Source organism: Mobula hypostoma, chromosome 12, assembly GCF_963921235.1.
Source record: "Mobula hypostoma chromosome 12, sMobHyp1.1, whole genome shotgun sequence".
In the NCBI taxonomy this organism is placed as follows: Eukaryota; Metazoa; Chordata; class Chondrichthyes; order Myliobatiformes; family Myliobatidae; genus Mobula; species Mobula hypostoma.
This window is the reverse complement of record NC_086108.1, coordinates 22,830,478-22,855,010: the sequence shown is the minus strand read 5'-3', so window position 1 is coordinate 22,855,010 and position 24,533 is coordinate 22,830,478. Positions and strand designations below refer to the sequence as shown.

Here is a 24,533-nt window from a genome sequence, read left to right as displayed (position 1 = left end):
TGGTAAGGTGAGTGGGTCAGTTCTTGTGGTTGGTTTCGAATGGTATGCTGAGTGGGTCAGTTCATTGGGTTGGATTGGAATGGTAAGGTGAGTGGGTCACTTCCTGGGGTTGGGATCGTAAGGTGAGTGCGTCAGTTCATGGGGTTGGAATGGAATGGAAAGGTGAGTGGATCAGTTCATAGGGTTGGTTTGGGATGGTAAAGTGAGTAGGTCAGTTCCTGGGGTTGGAATGGGATGGTAAGGTGAATGGATCAGTTCATGGGGTTGGAGTGGAATGGTGAGTGGGTCAGTTCATGGGGTTGGAATAGTAAGGTGAGTGGGTCAGTTCATGGGGTTGGAGTGGTAAGGTGAGTTGGTCAGTTCATTGGGTTGGAGTGGTAAGTGGAGTGGGTCATTTCCTGGGGTTGGAGCGGAATGGTAAGTGGGTCAGTTCATGGGGTTGGAGTTGAATGGTATGGTGAATGGGTCAGTTCATGGGGTTGGAGTGTTAAGCTGAGTGGGTCAGTTCTTGGGGTTGGAATGGTAACGTGAGTGGCTCAATTCATGGGTTTGGAGTGGTGAGGTGAGTGGGTCAGTTTATGGGGTTGGACTGGTAAGGTCAGTGGTTCAATTCATGGGATTGGAGTGGTGAGGTGAGTGGGTCAGTTCATTGGGTTGATTTGGAATGGTAAGGTGAGTGTTTCAGTTGATGGGGTTGGAGTGTAGTAGTAAGCTGAATGGGTCAATTCATGGAGTTGGTTTGGAGTGGTAAAGTGAGTGGACCTGTTCATGGGGTTTGGAATGGAATGGTAAGGTGAGTGGGTCAGTTTATGGGGATGGAATGGTAAGGTGAGTGGGTCAGTTCATGGGGTTGGAATGGTAAGGTGAGTGGGTCAGTTGATGGGGTTGGAGTGCAGTAGTAAGCTGAATGGGTCAATTCATCGGGTTGGTTTGGAGTGGTCAGTTTAGTGGCTAAGTTCACGGGGTTTGGAATGGAATGGTAAGGTGAGTGGGTCATTTCATCGGGTTGGTTTGGAGTGGTCAGTGTAGTGGCTAAGTTCATGGGGTTTGGAATGGAATGGTCAGGTGAGTGGGTCAGTTCATGGGGTTGGGTTGGAATGGTAACGTGAGTGGGTCAATTCATGGGGTTGTAGTGGTAAGGTAAATGGGTCAATTCATGGGGTTGTATTGGTAAGGTGAGTGGGTTAGTCCATGGGGTTGGAATAGAATGGTAAGGTGAGTGGGTCAGTTCATAGGGTTGGAATGGTAAATTGAGTGGGGCAGTTCATTGGGTTAGAGTGGTAAGGCGAGTGGGTCAGTTCATGGGATTGGAATGGAATGGTAAGGTGAGTGGTTGAGTTCATGGGGTTGGAATTGTAAGGTGTGAGGTCAGTTCATGGGGTTGGAGTGGAATGGTAAGGTGAATGGCTCAGTTCATGGGGTTGGAGTGGAATGGTGAGTGGGTCAGTTCATTGGGTTGGAGTGGAAAGGTGAGTTGGTCAGTTCATGGGGTTCGAATGGTAAGGTGAGTGGGTCAGTTTATGGGGATGGAATGGTAAATTGAGTGGGTCAGTTCATGGGTTCGGTGTGGAATGGTAAGGTGAGTGGTTCAGTTCATGGGGTTGGAGTGGAATGGTAAAGTGAGTGGGTCAGTTTATGGGGTTGGAATACTAAGGCGAGAGGGACAGTTCATGGGGTTGGAGTTGAATGGTAAGGTGAATGGGTCAGTTCATGGGGTTGGAGTGTTAAGCTGAGTGGGACAGTTCATGGGGTTGGAATGGTAAGATGAGTGGGTCAGTTCATGGGGTATGGAATGGAATTATCAGGTGAGTAGGTCAGTTCATGGGATTGGATTGGAGTGGTAACGTGAGTGGGTCAGTTCATGGGGTTGGGATGGTAAGGTGAGTGGGTCAATTCATGCATTTGGAATGGTAAGGTGAGTGGATCAGTAAATGGGGTTGGAGTGGTAATGTCAGTGGGTCAATTCATGGGGTTGGAGTGCTAAGGTGAGTGGGTCACTTCATCGGATTGGAATAGTAAGGTGAGTGGGTCAGTTCATGTGGTTGGAATGGTAAGGTGAATGGGTCAGTTCATGGGGTTGGAATGTAATGGTAAGGTGAGTGTGTCAGTTCATGGAGTTGGAGTGGTAAGTAAGTGGGTCCGTTCATGGGGTTGGAATGGTAGGGTTAGTGGGTCAGTTCATGCGGTTGGAGTGGAATGGTAAGTTGAAAGGGTCAGTTCATGAGATTGGTTTGGAGTGGTAAGGTGAGTGGGTCAGTTCATGGGGTTGGTTTGGAATGGTAAGGTGAGTGGGTCAGTTCATGGGGTTGGAATGGTAAGGTGAGTGGGTCAGTTCAGGGGCTGGAGTGGTTAGGTGAGTTGGTCAGTTCATGGGGTTGGAATGGAGTGCTAACATGACTGTGTCAGTTCATGGGGTTGGTTTGGAATGGTAAGGTGAGTGGGTCAGTTCATGGGGTTGGAATGGGAAGGTGATTGGGTCAGGTCGTGGAGTTGGCATGGTAAGGTGAGTGGGTCAGTTCATGGGGTTTGGAATGGAATTATCAGGTGAGTAGGTCAGTTCATGGGGTTGGAATGGAGTGGTAACGTGAGTGGGTCAGTTCATGTGGTTGGAATGGAACGGTAAGGTGATTGCGTCAGTTCATGGGGTTGGGTTGGAATGATAACGTGAGTGGGTCAGTTCATGGGGTTGGGATTGTAAGGTGAGTGTTTCAGTTCATGCGGTTGGAATGGAATGGTGAGGTGAGTGGTCAGTCATGTGGTTGGATTGGAGTGGTAATGTGAGAGGGTCAGGTCATGGGGTTGGAATGGTAAGGTGAGTGGGTCAATTCATGCGGTTGGAATTGTAAGGTGAGTGGGTCAGTTCATGGGGTTGGATTGGCGTGGTAAGGCGAATGGTCAGTTCATGGGGTTGGGTTGGAATAGTAAGGTGAGTGGGTCAGTTCATGGGTTTGGAGTGGAATGGTAAGGTGAGTGGGTCAGATCATGGGTTTGGGTTAGGATGCTAAGGTGAGTGGGTCAGTTCATGGGTTTGGAGTGGAATGGTAAGGTGAGTGGGTCAGTTCATGGTGTTGGGTTGGAATGGTAACGTGAGTGGGTCAGTTCATGGGGTTCGAATGGAATGGTAAGGTGCATGGATCAGTTCATGGGGTTGGGATGGTAAGGTGAGTGGGTCAGTTCATGGGGTTGGAATGGAATGGGAAGGTAGTGGGTCAGTTCGCGTGGTTGGAGTGGTAAGGTGAGTGGAGAAGTGATGGGGAAGGGAATCGGTGGAGTTTCTCTGACAGATTGAGAGCATTCCATTACATTTTTAACTTGGATTTTATAAATGGTAGAACAGTTTTGCTTATCAGAAGAGCCACTCAGAAAGCGATATCCAGTCCCTGAACTTCCCTTTACCCATTGTGTTTATCTGACAGGTCCTGTTGAATTTCTGTATTTCTGTTCCCTGGTTACTCTTCCTAATTGTTAATTGTGGGAGACCTATTGATAGTAGTGTGTCAGAGTGACAGAGAGTGTGAGAGTGAGAGAAAAGTGATGATACAGTCTCTTATTGGAGATATATATTGTCTAGCCTGAACATTACCCACATTACAGTTTATTTTCTGAGGAAATTGAAATAGAATTGAACATAGGGCAATCATTAATGAACCTTCTCAATTCTGACCTGACATTGAAAGGAAATTCCTTGATGAAGTGGCTGAAATGGCTGGGCCTAGTGTACTGTCCTGAACAACTCCTGTCATGATGTCCTCTGGTTGGGGTGAGAAACCTCTGATAACTGCAACCATCTGTGAGATTCCAACCATTGCGAATATTTTTTCCATTGATGCTGATTAACTGACTTTACCCAGGCTCCAATGCCACATACTGTCAAATGCCAGCTTGGTGTCAAAGGACAATCGCTCTCAGCTCACTGGAGTTTAGCACTTCAGTTGCTGTTCGGACATAGCCTGTAGTGAGCTTTGGAGCTGAGTAGTCCCAGTGAACCCCTATTGTGATCATTCATGAGAAAAGGGAGATGAGAGCAGATGATAGGAAAGAGGATAATCAGAAGGGATGTTCTCAGGGATGGTGGCAGGGAGCAATTAAGTTCTGAGAGGTTCTGTAGGATGGTAGAATCACTCAGTGAACCGGTTCTGCGATAAGGGGAGGTTGCGGATATAGGAAAAGAGAACAGTAAATTAATAGAAAATCTAGAAGTAATAACACAAATAAAAGAAATTGAGTTACAAGCCACCCACCCACCTCATAGTTCCCTTATCCTGCACTGCTCACTTCTACCTCCTACCCAAGATCCATAAACCTAACTGTCCAGGTGGGCATATTGTCTGCCTGTTTCTGCCCCACCAAACTCATGTCCTCATACCTCAATGCCATTCTATCCCCATTGGTTCAGTCTCTTCCCTCCTACATCTGTGACAGCTTATGCTCTCAATCTCCTCAGTAACTTTCAGTTTTCTGGACCTGACTGCCTCATTTTCATCATGGATGTCTAGTTCTTATACAATCTATCTCCCATCAAGAAAGCCTCAATGCTCTCCACTTTTTTAACAAAAGAATCATCCAACTCCCCTCCTCCATCTGACAGAACTGGTCCTCACCTTCAATAATTTTTCTCTTGCCTCCACCATTTTCTCCAAACTCGAGGGGTAGCCGTAGGCACCTGCATGGGCCCCAACCATGCTTGCCCCTTTATTGGCTCTGTATAACAGTCTATGTTTGAAGCCTTCCCCGGTAATACTCCCCAACTCTCCCTCTGCTGTATTGACAACTACGCTGGTGCTGCTTCATGCACCCATGCTGAGCTCATCAATTTAATCAACTTTGCCTCCAACTTCCACCCTGCCCTTAAATTCACTTGCTCCATTTCTGCAACCTCCCTAACTTTTCTTGATCTCTCTGTCTCCATCTCTAGAGACAAACTGTCAACTGACATCTTTTATAAACCTAACATTCCCATAGTTATCTTGACTATACCTCTTCCCACCCTATCTCCCATTAAAATTCTATTCCCTTTTCTTAGCCTCTGCTGCATCTGATCCCAGGATGTGGCTTTCTTCTCCAGGACATCAGAGATGTCTTCCTTCTTCAAAGAATGGGTTTTCTCTCCATCCACCATTGATACTACCCTCACCCACATCTCCTCCATTTCCCATTCATCTGCACTCACCCCATCTTCCTGCCGCCTTAACAGGGATAAAATTCCTCTTGACCTTATCCACCATCCCATGAGCATCCCCATCCAACATATCATCCTCTGCAATTCTGCCATTTCCAAAGGGATCCTACCAATAAACGTATTTTTTATCACTCCCCCTCTGCTTTCTGCAGGAATTGGGTCCCTCCCCACTAATCTCCCTCCCGGGACTTATCCATCCACACAAAGTGGAACTTCCCAGTAGCCAAACTTTTTAATTCCATTTCCCATTGCCGTTCTGACATGTCAGTCCATGGCATCCTTTTGTGCCAAGATGAGGTCACCTTCAGGGTGGTGGAGCAACACCTTATATTCCTTCTGGGTAGCCTCCAACCTGATGGCATGAACATCGATTTCTCCTTGTGGAAAAAAATTGTTTCCTCCTCCTCCCATCATCTTCTACTATTCCCCACTCTGACCGTTTACCACTTCTCAGCTGCCTTTCACTTCCCCCTGGATCCCCTCCTCCTTCCCTTTCTCCTCTCCTATCAGAGTCCTTCTTCTGCAGCCCTTTACCTTTCCTACCAATTTGGCTTCATCTATCACCTAGCTATCTCCTTCCCCTCCCCCACCTTTTTATTCTGGTGTCTTCCCCTTTCATTTCGGTCCTGAAGAAGGGTCTCAGCCTGAAATAGCGACTATTTCTTCATTTCCATAGATGTTTCCAGACCTGTTGAGTTCCTCTAGCATTTTATGTATGTTGCCTGGAGTTACAAGCTAATGTTTTTTCTCAGGGAGAAATAAAGTCACGATCAATCACTGTCACACACTTGAATGGTCTTCTGTCCCCAGCTGCCAATTGCCCAAATCCTTCCATCCAGATCTCTCCCACTGTCTGTGGGTCTTGACGGTTTGCCTTGAAGCAGAATGACATCTGTGGAATGACATCAGTCTTAACTGGGCTGTCTTTAGTGATATCTTCTCCAAGCTATTGGTAAAGCTTTGATAAAGAGCTGAAAATAGGTTCCTGTTCATTCTCTTGGAAGAGCTGCTGGAGGAGCATTTACAATTGGGAGGTCAAGCTGCTCACCATTTAAATGCCATTTCCATACAGCCTTTACCAGAGTAAGAAATCATAAAGAGCTTCACATAAACAAAGACACGTAGCAGCACAGTGGCACAAAAAGGCAGAGCCATTGCTTCACAGCTCCGAAGAACCGGTTCTGTTCTGATCTCGAGTGCACCTTCTCCCTGTGGCAGTGCTCCTGCAGAGTAGATCAATCTATTGGTAAATTAGGAGAATAAAATAGGTTAGAGTAGAAATAGTAAAAAAAAATAGGTGGTGGTTGGTGCAGACTATAGTCAAAGGTTTTCATTCTGTGCTTATCTCATTTCTCTCTAAGCAAATTGAATATACAGTGAGCATAAGATAATAATTGAACAAAGTCTTGATAAAATATTGTGTCACCTGGAGAGTCCTAAAAGAGGATAGTGAAGTGGGGGAGAGGGTCAAATTGGAATGTGCAAGCAGCCAAAACTGGAGGAGCACAGGTTTCTTAGAGACTTGAAGAACTGATGGATGTTACAGAGATGTTACGGGGGGCGGGGGGGCGATGAGGTAGGAGAAGGGCTTGTAAACCAGGCTGTGCATTTTAAAATCACTGGGCTGGGGACCAGTAGAAGGCACTGAGCACATGGGTGACGGTGACTTGGCATGAATTAGGACCATGCCCTACAGTACATGATAAGGGCACTGAGGAGTGTGATAAAACAAAGTGATCTTGAAATACAGATCCATAATTCATTGACAGTGGCATCACAGCTAGATAGGGTCATTAAGAGAGCTTTTGGCACATTGGCCTTCATAAATAGTACAGTAGTTGGGATGTTAAGTTGAAGTTACACAAGTCATTTGTGAGGCCAAATTTGGAACATTGCCTGCAGTTCTGGTCATCTACCTTTAGGAAAGTTATCAATATGATTGAAATGTACAGAGAAGATTTACAAAGCTATTGCTGGAATTTGATGACCGGAGTTATAGGGAAAAGTTGTACAGTTAGGACTTAAAAGTGATGAGCATAGGAGAATGAGGGGAGATATGATAAAGGTATACAGAATTATGAGGGGTATAATGCAATCAGGCTGTTTCCACCGAGGTTGGGTGAGACTAGAACTAGAGATCATAGGTTAAGGGTGAAAGGTGAACTATTTAAGGGGAACCTGAAGGGAAGCTTCTTCACTCCAAGGGTGGTACAAATGTTGAATGAGCTGCCAATGGAAGTGGTGGATGCAAGTTTGATTGTGGCATTTAAGAGAAGTTTGCTGAGTGGGAGGGGTATGGAGAGCTGTGGTCCAGGTGCGGGTGGAACAAGATTAGGCAAAATTACAGTTCGGCATGGACTTGCTGGTGAAGGGTCTGTTTCTGTGCTGTAGTGCCTTATGCCTCTATGACTCTATTATGGATGCACTGAGCTCCACAGAGGTTGTAGGTGAGAGACAATCTTGGGGAGCAGTTCCTTTCCATGGACTTTACTTCAAAGATTATTAATTTGCCAAATAAATCATTAAAAACAGCCTTTCTTACTTTTACTTGTACCAGGCAGTTATATAAATGTTGGCAACTCAGAATATAAAACAGCACAGAACAAGAACAGACTGTTCGGCTCATAATGTTATCCAAACTAACTGAAATAGTCACTTATGCCTACACAATATTCATATTCCTCTATTCTCTGCGTTTTCATGTGCCTGTCTAAGAGTCTCTATTGTATTGTATCTCCCTCCATTCCCACCTTGTCAGTGCATTTCAGGCACTCATCACTGTACAAAATTTTGTTCCACACTCCTCCTTAGAACATATACCAACTATACCCACCCCCCTCCGTAAATGTACATTCTCTAGTATTAGTAGTCAAGCCTGGGAAAAAGATACCAGTAGTCGACTTGACCTATGCCTCACACAATCATAAAAACTTCCCTCAGCCTCCGCTGCTCCACAGAAAACAACACAAATTTATCCAGTATCTCCTTATAGCATACGCCCTCTAATCCAGGCAGTATCACGGCAAACTTCTTCTGCAATCTTTTCAAAACTTCCACACCCTTCCTATAATGGGTGAGAATAGAACTGAATGCAATTCTTTAGATGTAGCCTAACCAGAAGTGATTCCTATTTTCTCAAGGATGGGCAATCAGTACAATAAAGGTCAATCAGAAGATTATCTAATGCCTCAGACCATAACATGGGTGAAATGATCAGGAGGAGCTGTCTACTTATCGCGAATCATTGCTCTGTCCCTATTCTTCACGACAGGAACCCAACCTGTCATGTACCCCACCCAAAACCTGGGAGCATGGCTGTGTGCCTGCTGATGGCCCCTCTCAGAGGAAGATGATTGGAAAGTAAAATGATAGCTTGGTTTTGAAGCAAGTAGAGATTTGCGGCTCCTCCCAGTGAGGACTTGACCATAATTCAATATTAATTTTCCGGCAGCATTTCTAAAATGTAAAGTTGCTTCAAAATTGAGGGCATCAATATGGGCTACTACATCTCAGTGCCCACAATCAGCCACCCATGTAATTTCCACTGCACTGCAACTGTATTACATAGACCAAACTCAATTCCTCTCCATAGCTGAAAGATGTGAGCTTTACCTGTAAGGCACGTATTTATTGCCCATCCTATCTACCCTTGTACTTGGCTTGCTAGGTTGTTTCAGATGGGAATGGTGTGTCTAGAAACATGTTTGGGTCAGAATAGGTAAGGACAGCAGATATCTGGTGAAATTAGATGTAATTCACTCCCCACAATCAACTCCTGACATGAGACCTCCCATTTTACAACCCAATAGCCCATTGCCATTAATCCATGATTCATGAATAAACTATGCCTCATCCCTAAACCATCACTCACATTATGACCACTTCACCCATTTCATAATCACCTAATTAGTATAATTTCCCAAATTACAGCAATTATAACACTGTCTGTAATCCATTACTTTAATGTAACTTCTCATAAGTAACCTTACTGTCCCAAATCAACATGAATACAACCGCCCCACTCAGCTACTGATGCTACATTTAGATGACCGACCTTCCAAATCTTTCCCTTGCTCGTAGCTCCACAGTGCAGGTAACATTGACTGCACTCAATAAGATCACATGGTTGGAACCCCTCCTCCAAGCTCAACTCGTTAACCCACTATCAATGTTCCATAACTCACACTGAATTCTCCAAGATTACAAACACTGTCAACAATCAGAAAACAAGTACATGGATAGGAAAGGATAGAGCCAAATACAGGCATATAGGGTTAGTATAGATGGGTATTTTGCACAACATGGACAAAATGTACTGAAAGGCTCATTTCTGCCTTGGATTATGCTATGAATCCAACTGTTCACGATCATTTATTCATAAGTAACCACGGTCCACCATCTGATGTGCAGTTCTCCCACTTTACAAATAACTAATGCAATTTTTATCCATATAATAAGCACTTAATGCACCTCGCGTGGATTCTTGGTGTATATATTACTCCAATTTACTGAGATTTATGATTCTGAGAAGTGCTGAACAGACAGATAAATAAATGTTGGGGAGATTTGCAAGGGAGAGACGTGACTAATGTTCCACAAGGATTGTGGACAGTGAATTAAGTGTCAATAGTGACATGATGGATGGAAACATGGGAAAGTACATAGACAGAGAGAAGTACCTATACCTGTAAGTGGATTTGGTATGAAAACTGATGGGCTACAATAGATTTTAGAGGATATACAGTACAGTGTGTATGACACACAGCAGGTCAAACATCTGGACCTCAGTTGAACACGCTGCTTAAATTTCCTGATCAGATGATGTCATGTGATTGCTTGTGGTGGTAAAGAACCAGGGTAAATGTTTGTTAGGTAAGACATTCCTATCTCCAGCTATCATAGCCTTGCAAGGATTGCTTTTCTTCTCATAACCTGTATGCCTCTTCGTCACCATCTGAAATTCTTCCAACAACAGATGTGTCATCGGCAAATTTATATATGGCATTTGAGTTGTGCCTAACCACACAGTCATGGGTGTAGAGGGAGTAGAGCAGTGGGCTAAGGATCCTTGAGGTCAGCCAGTGTTGACTGTCAGCGAGGAGGAGATGTTAATTCTGATCCGCACTGACTGTGTCCTCCCAATGAGGAAGTCAAGGATCCAGTTCTGTGGGAGGTACACAGACCCAGGTGTTGGAGCTTCTTTATTAGGACTGAGGGTATGATTGTGTTGAACACCAAGCTGTATTCAGTAAACAGCAGCCTGACATAGCTATTGCTATTGTCCAGGTGATCTAAGGCCGATAGGAGACCCAGTATGTTTGCATCTCTTGTAGACCTATTGAGGCAATAGGCAACTACAACAGGTCCAGGTCTTTGCTTAGACAGGAATTGATTCTGGCTATGACCAACCTCTCAAGGCACTTCATCACGATTGAGTAGAGTGCCACTGGACAATTGTCATTGAGGCAGCTCACCCTGCTCTTCTTGGGCACTGGTTTGATTGTTGCCCTTTTAAAACAGGTGGGAACCTGCAGCAGCAGCAATGAGAGATTGAAGATGTCCTTGAACACTCCCTCCAGTTAGATGGCAGGTTTTCACTGCCTTACCAGGTAGACAATAAGGGCCTAACACTTTGCTAGGTTTGCCCTCTTGTAAGATGTTCTGATGACAGCCTCCAAATCAGAGATTACAGGCTCATCAGATGCTGCAGGGATTCACACAGGTGTAGTTTCATTCTCCCGTTCAAAGCCTGCAGAAAAGATGTTGAGCTCATCTGGGAGTGAAACATCCCAGCCATTCATGATGTTAGGTTTTGACTGGTAGAAGTACTAGCCTGCAAACTCTGCCAGAGTGGACATGCATCCAATTCCATCTCAAACTTCAACTGGAATTGTTTTATCAGCCTTAAAATAGCCTACACAGGGAGAATGTGAAAGCTCTACACACACAGCAGCTAAAGTCAAGACTGAGTCTTGGTTCACTGGCCACAGCCTGACTGATTCAGCCCCATGTGTGGAGGCTCCTTCCACAAAAGGAAGTCAATCTTGTCACAAAGGAAGAACTGAACAATAATTTGATAAAGAAACAGAAAGAAAAGTGTCTCAATAAAATCTGAAGAGGGGGTTAGGACAGAAAAGTGGAGGATATGTTAGAGTAAACAACAGCAAATCATAAGTTATATACTTAATCTGTAAAAGAGCTGCTATTTTAAATCCATGTTGGAATGCATGCAAGATCAAAATCCCAAACTTTATTAAATCTCAGAGACTGGTAGATACATAAAAATGATTTCAAGTGAATTATGCTGTCAAATCACAAAAAAGGACAATCATAATTCAATGAATTGTAAATCAGGAAATCATTAAGGTCTGGCTGATGTTTGGGGCTTCGGATAAACCAGGGTACATGAGCTAAGGACGTCATATTTGCTTCTGCAAATATGGTGAGGGTTGCAGGGGCAGGTTAGAGTGAGAATCCAGGATGCCAGAAAGAAGTCCCTGGTTCTCTTCAAAATGAGAGCATGGAATCTCGTACGTACACCTGAGATGCAGAGAGAAGTAAGTTTTACAATCTAATCTCAGGAAATATGGCATCCCCCAGGAGATTTGAATCTTTTGCCTTCTAAAGACTTAGGACACTGCAGTAATTGGCAATTTCGCAACTAAGGTTGATCACCTTGGCCATGCAACGGTGTCAAGGAACTGATCAAGCAGCTAATTGTGGATATTGCCTGACCGAATGGTTAGAAGTGTTGAAACTGGTTTCATGCTATTTAAACCCAGCCTTTGTTCCTTTGGTGTGGTGACTCAGCTAGTGTGACTGAGCAGGCTGTAAGACTATGGGGTCAAAGCAGGATAAACTGCTCACTGTACAGAATTCTCTTTGCATCATTTATTTCATTATGGTATATGGAACAATATGGACAGGTCATTGGGCCCATAATGTACCGTTTTGCGGTGCTAATTTATACTAAATGTCATCCATACCCCTCCACTCTCCTCATAGTCACGTGTCTATCTAAAAAGCCTCTTAACTCCACCAACCTGCCTCTCCCACCGCTACCCCTGGTAAACAAGTCTAGGTACCTACCACTCTTTACATGAAAATCTTTACCCCTCACCTCAGCTTTGACATTTCTACCCTGGGGAAAGAATTCTTACTGTCTACCTGATCTACCCCTCTTAATTTTAAAAACCTCTATCAGATCTCCCCTAACCTCCATTATTTGAGAAGAACAATCCGGGTTTATTCTAACTTTCCTTAGCTCATCCCCTCTATTCCAGGCAGCAGCCTGGTAAGCCTCCTCTATGCCCTCTCCACAGAGTCCAGATCCTCGGGTGATCAGAACTGAACGCAAAGTTTCAAGTGTGATCTGACATTTTATACAGCTGCAGCATGACTTGCTTAGTCTTAAACTTAACACCTCTACTAATGAAGGCTGGCATGCCATACACCTTCTTTACCACTTGCAAAGCTACTTGCAAGATGCGAGCTTCAAGTTTGGTTGTCATGTACTGTATGCATCTAAACATACAGTGAAATGCATTGTTTGAGTTCACAACCAACAGACATGAGGGTGTTTTTGGGGCAGCCCACAAGTGTTGCCACACATTCTGGTGCCAACATACCATGCTCACAATGCTCGGCAGAGCAGTGCACCTGTTCCTAAGATCACTGTATTTCAACACTACTAAGGGGTCTAATATTGTGTACTTTCTCTTTCCATTTGATCTTCTAAAGTACAACATCTCGCATTTACCCAGATTAAACTCCATCTGCCATGTCTCTGGCCATATCAGCAACTGTTCTATATCCTGCTATACTCTTTAATAGTCCTTTACACTGACTACAACTCCACCAATGATGGTGTCATCTGCAAACTTGCTAGTCCACCCATCTACATTTTAACTCAAATTATTGATATATATATAACAGACAACAGAGATCTCAGCAATGATCCTTGTGGAATACCACTAGTCATGGCCCTCCAGCTAGAATAATAGACTACAACACTATCTCTCTCTTCTATGGGCAAGCCAGTTCTGAATCCAAACTTGAAATTCACCCTGGATCCCATGCATCTTTATCTTGTGAATCAACCTTCCATGAGGGACCTTATCAAATGCCTTACTAATGTCCAGACAGATAACATCCACTGTCGTACACTCTTCAAACTCATTTGTTACCTCAACAAACATGATCAGGGTCATAAGGCATGACAGAACTATGCTGACTGTCCCTAAGCAGGCCATGCTTTTCCACATGTACGTAGCCCTAACCATAATCATTTCCCTCAGTATCCTCTCCATGAGCTTCCTTTCTACCAGACTAAAGAAATAGCATTTGCCACTTTTCAGTCTTTTGGGGCCTTGTCTGTTGCTAGTGAGGATACAAGAATCTTCATCAAAGCCCCAGTAATCTCCTCACCTGGTTTTTCAATAATCTGGGGTAAATGCTATTTGGCCCTGGGGATTTATCCACCTTAATGCTTTTCAGAAGACCCACCACTGCCTACCTCCTCCTTTATCTCCCAGCATGCTCCACAACACCATCACTATCTTCCAAATCCTTCTCCTCAGTAAATATCAAAACAAAGTACTCATTTAGTACCTCAGCTACTCCAGCCACAATTTCCCTCCTTTATCCATAAGTGAAGCGACCATCTCCTTAATTATCTTCTTTTTCTTAATGCAAGCAGGCCAAATCAAAGGTGGTGGCAAATAAGCATCTGGGAGGGAGGTTGAAAATCTGGCTGAGTGGTTCCATAAATGCAACCTCTTACTCAACATCAGCAATTCCAGTGAGCTGATTATTAACTTCAGGAGAAGTAAACCAGAGGTCAATGAATCAGTCCTCATCAGAGGATCAACAACTTTAAATTCCGCGGCGTTATTATTTCAGAGGACCTGTGCTGGGCCAGCACGTAAGTGCAATTAAAAGAAAGCACAGTAGCACGTTTACTTTTTTAGGAGTCTGTGTAGATTCTGCATGACATCTAAAACTTTGACAAACCTCTACAGATGTGTATTGATCGGCGTGGAAACACCAGCGTTCTTGAATGGAAAATCATACAATACGTAGTGGATTCGACCCAGTCCATCACAGGTAAAGCCCTCCCCACCATTGAGCACATCTACACAAAGCATTGTCACAGGAAAGCAGCATCAATCATCAGGGATACCCACTGCCCAGGACATGCTCTCTTCTCACTGCTGCCATCAGGATGAAAGTACAGGAGTCTCAGGCCTCATACCACCAGGTTCAGGAACAGTTATTTCCTCTCAACCATCAGCCTCTTGAGCCAAGGGGGATTACTTCGCTCAACTTCACTTGGCCCATCACTAAGATATTCCCACATCTATGGACTCATTTTCAGGGACTCTTCATCTCATGTTCTTGATATTTATTGCTTATTAATTTCTTCTTATTATTGCTTCCTCCTTTTTAGTATTTGCAGACTTTATTGTCTTTTGGTTGAAATGCCCAAGTTGGGGCAGTCTGTCATTGATTCTATTATGGATTTATTGAGTATGCCCGCAACAAAATGAATCTCAGGGCTGTATATGGTGACATATATGTACTTAGCTAATAAATTTACTTTGAACTTTGAAGCATCAAATGCCTTAGTTTTCTCCTTGATCCTGCTCACCAGGGACATTGCATGGACCTTTTGTCCTTCCTAATTGCCTGCTTAAGCATTTACCTGCTATTTTTATATTCTACAAGGGCCAAGTCTGATTTTAGCTTCCTAAACCTTACGTAAGCTTCTTTTTTCTTTCTGATTAAATTTATGACTTCAGGTCATCCACAGTTCCCTTGCCATTCTTGTCCTTGGTACCGGAACGTGCAGATCCTGAACTCTGATCAGCTGGTTTTTAAACAATTCTCACATGTCAGACATGAACTTGTCTGATAGCCGCTGCTGTCACTATCCTATCATTATTTGCCCTTGCCCAATTTAGTACCTTCCTGCTAGATTCAATTTTATTATTACTTATAACAATCTTAAAACTAATGAGCTGTGGTCACTATTCCCAAATTGCTCACCCACTATAGGATCTGTCATCTGGCCTGACTCATTTCCCAAGACCAGGTCCAGTACATATTCTCCTCTAGTTGCACTCTTCATATAGTGTTTCATATCTAAGCAACTTGTATTAAAGTGAATTTCAGTCAATGCTGGGACAACCCTATAACATCCTGTTGTTTCTGCACCTTTCCATAATCTGTCGACATACCTGTTCCTCCATCTCTCGATGGTTATTGGCAGTGGGACAGCAGTACAATCTCATCAACATAATGGCTTCTTTCTTATTGTGGAGCATGATCCAAATTATCTCTTTGGATGAGCCTACACAGTGGCCTCTGTGACATTCTCCTTTATCAATAGTGCAACCCCTCCACCTCTTTTCCACCCTCCCCAATAACCATTAAATCAACAAAACACAGCAACATTGAGGTGCCAGTACCAATCCTCATGTGACAACATTGTAATTCTATGTGCTGACCCAAGCTCTAACTTCATCCTCCTTCCCCATAATACTCCTAGCATTGAAATAAACTAATTTCAACTGATCAGTTCCACCACATTTATTGTCTGTCCATTTCTCTCTTTCCTTTCAGCCTTACTTGTCCTACCATTTTTCTTGCTCTTAACCCTACCACATATTGCCCTGCTGCTGTGGTTCCCCCTTCCAGCCACTCCAGTTTAAACCCTTCCAAGTAGTACTAGCAAACCTCCCGGCAAAGATACTGGCTCCCTTCCAGTTCCGGTGGAAGCCATTTTGTTCGTGCACTTCCCACCTGACCTGGAAGAGAGCCCAGTGATCCATAAATCTGAAGCCTCCCTCCTGCACCAATTCCTTTGCAATGTATTGAACTTCACTTTGTACTTATTTCTCATCTCACTAGCACGAGGTATGAGTAGTAATCCTGAGATCACAACCCTGGAGGTCATGCACTTTAACTTTTCACCTAACTCCTTAAAATCACCTTGCAGTACCTCATCCCTGGTCCTGCCTATCTCATGGTACCAATATAGATCACAACCTCTGGCTGCTCACCCTCCCCTCTCAGAATGTCTCGTACACACCGCAAAAAAACATCCTTGACCCTGGCACCAGGAAAGGCAACACACAGTTCTGAAGTTTCAACTGTGGACACAGAAACTCCTATTTGCACCCCTTATTATTGTGTTGATAATCACTATCATTCAGCCTGACTTTATTCTTCCTTTGCCTCAGAGCCGGGCACGGTGCCACTCACCCAGCTAATGCTGCCAGCCTCTGAAAGGTCATTCCCCAACACCATCCAAGAGAGGTATACCTGTTACTGAGGGAAATGGCTGCAGGGGATTATTGGTCTGTCGGCTTGCTCCCCGTACTTCTCCTGGAGGTTACCTGTCCATTTTTTTGTAGTCTGTGCCTAGGGTGTGACCGTCTCACTAAAGCTTTCATCTATGGTATTTTCAGCCTCCTGGATGACTCTGAGTACATCTACCTGCACCTCCAGTACCTTAATCTGCTCTGCAGCAGGATGCACTTCCCACAGGTGCAGGCATCAGGGAGACTGAAAGGTACGATAACTTCCCACATCTTGTAGAAAGTGACCTTACCAGAATTTTATCTACACTAAGTCAAAAGTTACAGATTAACTGGAAACCTTACCCGTGCTTACTGCCTCACCAAATCTTGAACTTCGCACTCTTCCACTGGCCCACTCTACCCTACCTTCATTCCATTGGCTGAGCTGCCACACACTTAGCCAATCTGAAACAACTTCTTAAAAAGTTGCTGGCACAATCCCTCTGCTGTTATGGCCACTGCAACTGGAGAAAGAGCTCATTAAAGCATCTCTTCAGCATTGCCTGTCAGCAACATCCACTCCCCCACAACCCCACCAGCCCCCAGTATCCCTATTCCTCAGAATTGTCTCCACTGCTTTGGCAGACAGCAGTTATCCATCCTTTTGGCAAACTCACCAGGAAGGACCAAGAGATGACCCAAATCTTCCAGGTATCTTTAGACGAGAAGGAAATGCTGATGTTGGCATTTTATGGGGCCTTTCTCCAGTTCCACTCGGATTGTAATGAGCAATGGAGGCAGAGACATCCAAACTTCTTCCTGTGGCCATGGAGTCACCCAAAGAGCAGGTCATGGAATGATACAAAATAATGGGCGACTATCAGGGTCCTAAGAAAGCTGAAAGCAACATGCCATTGTCCATTACATTTCAATGCTTCCTGTAAAGATCCAGTCTAATTATATATTGACACTCACTGTGCAGCAATATTCTGACGCCACTGCAACTGTTGCCAGCTCTGGAGACTGCTCAACTCAACAAATTCAGTACCTCCCCACCACTCCACATGAAGAATGGATCCAATTCTCTTCCAACATCGAATAATTTCAGACCTTGCCAGTCCATGAAGTGAAGCATTCCACACAAGAACACGCAGGAGCAGAAGTGGGTCAGCTGGCCCACCATTCAATACCATCACGGTTGATCCGCCCAAGACTGTAACTCCTCTGGCTGTGCCAGTTCCCAGAGCTCCACCACGCTTTTCCCAAGGGATGGGGGATCAGGAGGGTATAGGTTTAAAGTGAGAAGGGAAAGATTTAACAGGAACTTGAAGGGCAACACTTAAGACCACAGGCCATAAGGCCGTAAGAACAGGAGCAGACTTTGGCCATCCAGCCCATCCAGTCAGCTCTGCCATTCCATCATGACTGATTTATTAGCTGTGTCAACCCCATTCTCCCTCTAACCTTTGATGGCCTGACTAATCAAGAACCTATCAACCTTTGCTTCAAACATACCCAATGACTTGGCCTCCACAATTGTCCATGGCAATGAATTCCACAGATTCACAACCCTCTGGCTAAAGAAATTCCTCCTAATCTCTATTCTAAAGGGATGTTCTTCTATTCTAAGGCTGTGCCCTCTGGAGTCCTAGACTCTTCCACAATAGGAAACACCCTCACCACATCCACCCAATACAGGTGTTTCAATATTTGGTAGGTTTGAATGAGATAGCCCACCCCCCCAACCCCACCATTCTTCTAAACTCTAGCGAGTCAGGCCCAGAGCCATCAACTGCCCATCATACATTAACCCTTCCATTCCTGGGATCATTCTCATGAACCTCCTCTAGACCCTCTCCAATGCCAAAATATCCTTTCTTAGATAAGGGACCCAAAACTGCTCGCAATACTGCAACTGCAGTCTGATCAATGCCTTATATAAACAAATTGCAGTAGGTATCTCAAATAACCACCAGAGGAAGTAGTTGAGGCAGCTACAATAACAAATTTTAAATTGCTTTTAAATGCAGATCCAAACATAGGCAAATTCAACCAGCTTAGATGGGAATCTTTTTGAGAATGAACCAGTTGTGCTAAAGGCCCTGTTTCTGTGCTATATAACTCTGACTCCAGCAGAAACCTATAGCAAGTAATTAGTAAGATGTTTAGACAGATACATAGATAGAAAAGGTAGGCACCTTTATCGACATAGATGAGTTGAGCTGTAGGGTTTGTTTCTGTGCTGGATAACTCTATGTGTCTGAGGCAAACAGCATATGGGCCATTACTGCAAGGGGCGAGGTTTAGAAACAGAATATTTGTTGCAGTGGTTCTGACTGTTGCTGAGACCACACACTTGGGAGTACTGGGCACAGTTTTAGTCTTCTTAAGTTCCCTAAACCTTTCAAAAGTTTATTGACCACCTCATTTAATACTCCCAATGATGTAGCCTCTGTAAAACTCTTGCTGGAGAATTCCAGACTCTCACCACGTGGGCAGTATGTTTCCATGCTCTTGTGGAGCATGAAGTGGGATTAGTGTATGGATTTGTGGAGATAGCTGACTGATAGTCAGTGTGGACAAATTATGCAGTCGAATATCCCGCATTTGGGGATATGGCAGGCGTCAGCACACCCGAAGTGCAATGGGATAGCCTCGTCCTGGAACCTCGGCCCTCCTGATCACCGACGGTTCCCTACCAGGTAAGAAGTGGGATTAGTGTATGGATTTGTGGAGATAGCTGACTGATAGTCAGTGTGGACTTGTTGGACTAAACAGCTTGTTTCAATGCTGTATCACTCTCAGATTTCTACAAGGCCCAAAGGCCCTCCTTTGGTCAGGGTCAACCATGGACTGTCATGTGATAAGCAAGCTAGTATGCAAGCCAGGGCAGTACGGTACGGAGAGCAAGCTGTTGTCCGTGTAGCAGGCTCACCCTGTCCACACAGCTGATGAATCCAGAGGAACAGCAGAGACCGACATGGTTTGGCACCAGCAGTATTGCAGGAGTTTCCAGACAGTGTTGAACTCAACAGAGGACTGCCTTAGGGGTTCTAATTCCAGAGAGGGTTTACTCCTAAAACCTTCCTCATGAGTGGGTACAGCCACAAGGCAGCAAAAATTTGAGGTTAAGAGTTTTCCTTCTCCTAGGAGAGATGCCAACCATGGCTGACAAACCCCATCTGCCCAAAGTGACTGATTATAAGGTGTCAGTAACCCGCTTTTGCCCCTCCTCCTGTCAGTAGAAATAGTTCTGCCAGGCTTAGTAACTAAGCCATATGTGAATGCCAGGAGGTGGACTTGTTGTCATAGGCTAATTGAGGTGCATGCAATTGGAGCTTATCCTCACTTCCATGCACACCCTCTTCCACTCCTGCCTGCTATGATGACTTTAAGAATCTAATTTGAATAAGATATATGAGAGGGTCATGAAATCATCCAACTGTCGAAAGTGTATGTATTCTGTCGCCAGGACACTGAAGGCAGCCCTGCCATTCTATAAATGCTGCAAGAACCAGGACTGCCTCTACAACTTGCCCAAAGAGCAGACCTACTACCATTAACACAAATGCAACCCTAGAGTATCACAACACTCAAACTCCTTGCCACAATAACTGAACTACTTAGTGGCAGAATCCTTGCCAACTGGCCAGCAAGCTTCTCACATTTCACTTTGAGTTTCACTAAAAGTCGCACGAGTGCAGGAGCTTCACTGGAAGTCACTTCAGGTGGGAAACATGTAGGAATCGTGTTGCTCAATCAAAAGCCAATTCACAGAGTGCAAACTAAGGCCATTTTCCCTTTATTCTAAGCTGGTGCCAGTACAGAGAGTGCTGACAGTGGCTGTGGCCGGAGAATTTCTCCTGAATCCATAACATGTTGCCTGTGGGACGTTTAACAGCAGGTATTAGCTCTGATTCCCTTATGGATGGCATTAAAATCTTTGCTTATGTTGTTCGGACTTCTAGTTGATGCTCGTGGAAGGTGCCCTAGGACATTTTACTGTACAAGTGCAAGCTGTTGTTAGGGCAGGTGACAGGGCAGGGATCAGCAGGTTGGAGCTGTTGTTAGGGCAGGCGACAAGGTGGGGATCAGCAGGTTGGAGCTAATGCTTGACTGGACGAAGAAGGCACTTGGGTCTGAGGGCACTCGTTCACTTGTACTCTGTCAGTGGCATGTTGGTGACCAACAGTGCTGTTCAACTGCTGCTTGGCTGCTCATTAGCCCTGCAGGCTAGGCTGTAAAACATATAACAAAGCAATGTTATACTGGATAGATTCAAGGAGGCTGCAGTGTAGGGATCCTTCAAGCATGAACCGTAGGAGTCGGTTTGCCAGAAGAACCATTAATAACACTGAAACTGGGTTGGCCAATGTTGGCTATATAGTTCCCCCTGGCACGCCTCCGGGTCGCTCAGCTCGCTGTCGTCTAGGGAAACAGCCGTCGGCCCCGCCAAACTGGGTAATTAGTTTGTGCGGATGCTGTGTGATGTACCCCATCCCGCCCAAATAACAGAAAATACTGTATACCAGATACGATTAAAGAATTACAGTTTATAGATATCACTGGAACTATATAATTAATAGAGACAAAATATAAAAGGAAAATAAAAGGCACTACACTTATCAAAGTTCAATCTCTTCATGCACAAACAGTTGGAGCTCAGGACCCTCCTTCTTCACCCTGCGTCTCCCCTCGGACCACCTCGACCTGCCGCCTGGGACCAACAACGGTGGTCGACCAGATGCTCCACCCGAGTCCGTCTCCGTCTCCTCTCCTCGCCGAACACCCTGGACCTCGGACTCCTGCGTGGGGTCCGACCCCGTTAGCAGACTCACAGCACCTTGTCCATCCTCTGTCTCTCTCTCCCGCCTTCTGCCCCAAAATCTGTGCATCACAATAACTTACAGACACACAGAAAGAATAACATCTCTCCCAGTTGGTTTGTTCATCCTCTTATCAGTAACATAATCCAAACAAACTGCTAGCGGGAGGACTTTCTCAGCAGTTAACATAACAAAGAAGCCATTTTAATTAGACTACGCAGTAACATGAAAAAAGAAACCCCTTACAGCTACGTGACAAGAATGCTGGTACATTGAGTCTATGTAACAAAGGAGCTCAGTCTCTGAAAACTCTGCACCAGTTCTAAGCCAACCAGACCTACCTGCTATGTCTTCAATTGGCTCTTTGTAACTATATCAGAATGAGAATCATCAGAAGCAGGACCTCCAAAGAGTAGTGAAACATCAATGTGGTCCCAGGCTGATGAGCCTACAGCTGACCTATGGGCATTGCTGGAGGTGCAGCAGGCTGCAATGCCAGGCAGGAACAAACCTCTTCCTGTAAATCTCACTGATTGCTGATGTGCCGTGCGCCAGTGAGGGCAAGGATAGGATGACTTGGAAGATGAATGTACGGCTGAGGAACTGGTGCAGGGAGCAGGGGTTCAGATTTCTGGATCATTGGGATACCTTCAGGGGAAGGTATGACCTGTACAAAAGGGACAGGTTACACCTGAACCCAGGGGGTCCAATATCCTTGTGGGCAGATTTGCTAGAGCTGTTTGGGAGGGTTGAAATTAATCTGACTGGGGATGGGTACTGGAGTGATAGTGCTGAGGATGAAGTAGTTGGTTTATAAACAGCGGCAGTGTGTGGTGACTGCTAGCAAATAGAAGCTGATGATTGGGCAAAATTGCAGTCAATGGGATGAGTTGCAAATGAAAAAAGGGGACAAAATCAAAAAGGGTGACAAATACAGGACTGGAGGTGTTGTATTTAAATGCACACAGTATATGGAATTCAGTAGATAAACGTGTAGCACAGTTACAGTTACATATTGGCATGTATGACATTGTGGGCATCAGTGAGTTGTGGCTAAAAGAAAATTATAGCTAGGAGCTTAATGTCCAAGGATACATATTGTATCAAAAAGTCAGGCAGGTAAGCAGAAGGGGTGGGGTGGATCTGTCAGAAAAAATGAGATTAAATCATTAAAAAGATGTGAAATAAGGTCAGAAGGTGTTGAATCTTTGTGGGTAGAGCTGAGTAACTGCAAGGGTTAAAAAACAAGGGAGTGATATACAGACCTCCGAACAATAGCAAAGATATGGTCTACAATTTACAATGGGAGATAGAAAATGCATGTCAAAAGGGCAATCTTACAATAATCATGGGGGATTTCAATATGCAGGTAGTTTGGGAAAATTAGTTTAGTGCTGGATCCCAAGAGGGGGGATTTATAGAATGCCTGTGAGATGGCTTTTTAGAACAGCTCTTGGCTGAGCCCACAAGGGGTCTGCTATTCTGGATTAGGCCTTGTGCAATGGACCAAAATTGATTAGAGAGCTTAAGGTAAAGGAACATTTAGGGCCCAGTGATCATAATATGATAGAAATCAGCCAGCAATTTGAGAAGGAGAAGCTAAAGTCAGATGTATCAGTATTACAGTGGAGTAAAGGAAATTACACAGGCATGAGAGAGGAGCTGGCCAAAATTAATTGGAAGGGATAACAGCAAAGCAGCAATGACTCTGGGAGCAATTCAGAAGGCACAGAATAGATACATTCCAAAGAAGAAGAGGTATTCTAAAGGCAGGGTGATGCAACTGCAGCTGACAAGAGAAGTCAAAACCAACATAAAAACAAAGAGAGGACATACAGAGCAAAAATTAGTGGGAAGTTAGAGGATTGTGAAGCTTTTAAAAACCAACAGAATGCAACTAAAAAGGTCATAAAGAAGGAAAAGATAGAAAACAAAGGTAAACTAGCCAGTATTAAAGAGGATACCAAAAGTTTCTTCAGAAATATGAAGTGTAAAAGAAAGGTGAGAGTAGATATTGGACCACCGGAAGTTGGTGCTGGAGATGTAGTAATTAGGGACAAGGAAATAGTGGACAAACTGAATGTATTTTGCATCAGTCTTCTCTGTGGAAGCAGTATGTTGAAAGTTCGGGTGTCGGGGGCAGAAGTGAATGAAGCTGCCATTACTCTGGAGAAGGTGCTGGGGAAATTGAAAGGTCTGATAAATCACCTGGACCAGATGGTCTACATCCCAGGGCACTGAAAGAGGTGGCTGAAGAGATTATGGAGGCATTTGTAATGATCTTCCAGGAATCAATAGATTATGGTATGGTGCTGAAGGACTGGAAAATTGAAATGTCACTCCAAAAAGAGAGAGAGGCTGAAGAAAGGAATTTATAGGCCAGTTAGTCTGACCTCAGTGGTTGGGAAGATGTTGGAGTCAATTGTTGAGGATGGGGTTTTGGGGTACTTGGAGGCATATAATAAAATAGGCCACAGTCAGCATGGTCTCCTTAAGGGAAAATCTTGCCTGGAAAATCTGTTGAAATTCTTTGAAGGAATAACAAGCAATATAGACAAAGAACAATTGGTTGATGTTGTGAACTTGGATTTTGAAGGCCTTTGACAAGGTGTTACACATGAGGCTGCTTAACAAGACCCTATGGTATTACAGGAAACATACTAGCATAGATAGAGCATTAACTAATTGGCAGGAGCCAAAGAGTGGGAATAAAGGGAGCCTTTTCTGACTGACTGCCAGTGACTAGTGGTGTTCCACAGGGGTCTGTGTTGGGACTGCTTCTTTTTATGTTATATGTCAATGATTTTGATGATGGAATTGATGGCTTTGTGGCCAAGTTAGTGGATGATGAGAAGATAGATGGAGGGACAGGTAGTGTTGAGGGAGAAGAGCGACTACAGAAGGACCAAGATGGATTAGGAGAATGGGCAAAGAAGTGGCAGGACGAGTCGGTGATGAGGAAGGCAAACACAATGTTAGCACTGACTTCCAGAGGACTAGAATATAAAAGTAAGGATTTAATGCTGAGCATTATAAGGCACTGGTGAGGCCTCACTTGGAGAATTATGAGCAGCTTTGGGCTCCTTATCTAAGAAAGAATGTGTTGACGTTGGAGAGGGTTCAAAGGAGGCTCATACAAATCATTCTGTGATTGAAAGGCTTATCGCACGAGGAGCATTTGATGGTTTTGGGCCTGCACTCACTGGAATTCAGAAGAATGAGGAT

General features: G+C 44.4%; 1 protein-coding gene and 1 pseudogene across 1 annotated transcript in view; one reads left to right on the top strand and one right to left on the bottom strand.

Moving 5' to 3' along the window:
- LOC134355122 (protein FAM163A-like) overlaps window positions 1-24,533 on the top strand; it is a 267,860-nt gene that overhangs the window by 117,263 nt on the left and 126,064 nt on the right. The gene's annotated exons all lie outside the window — the stretch shown is intronic.
- LOC134355286 (U1 spliceosomal RNA) lies at window positions 19,041-19,192 on the bottom strand (annotated as a pseudogene).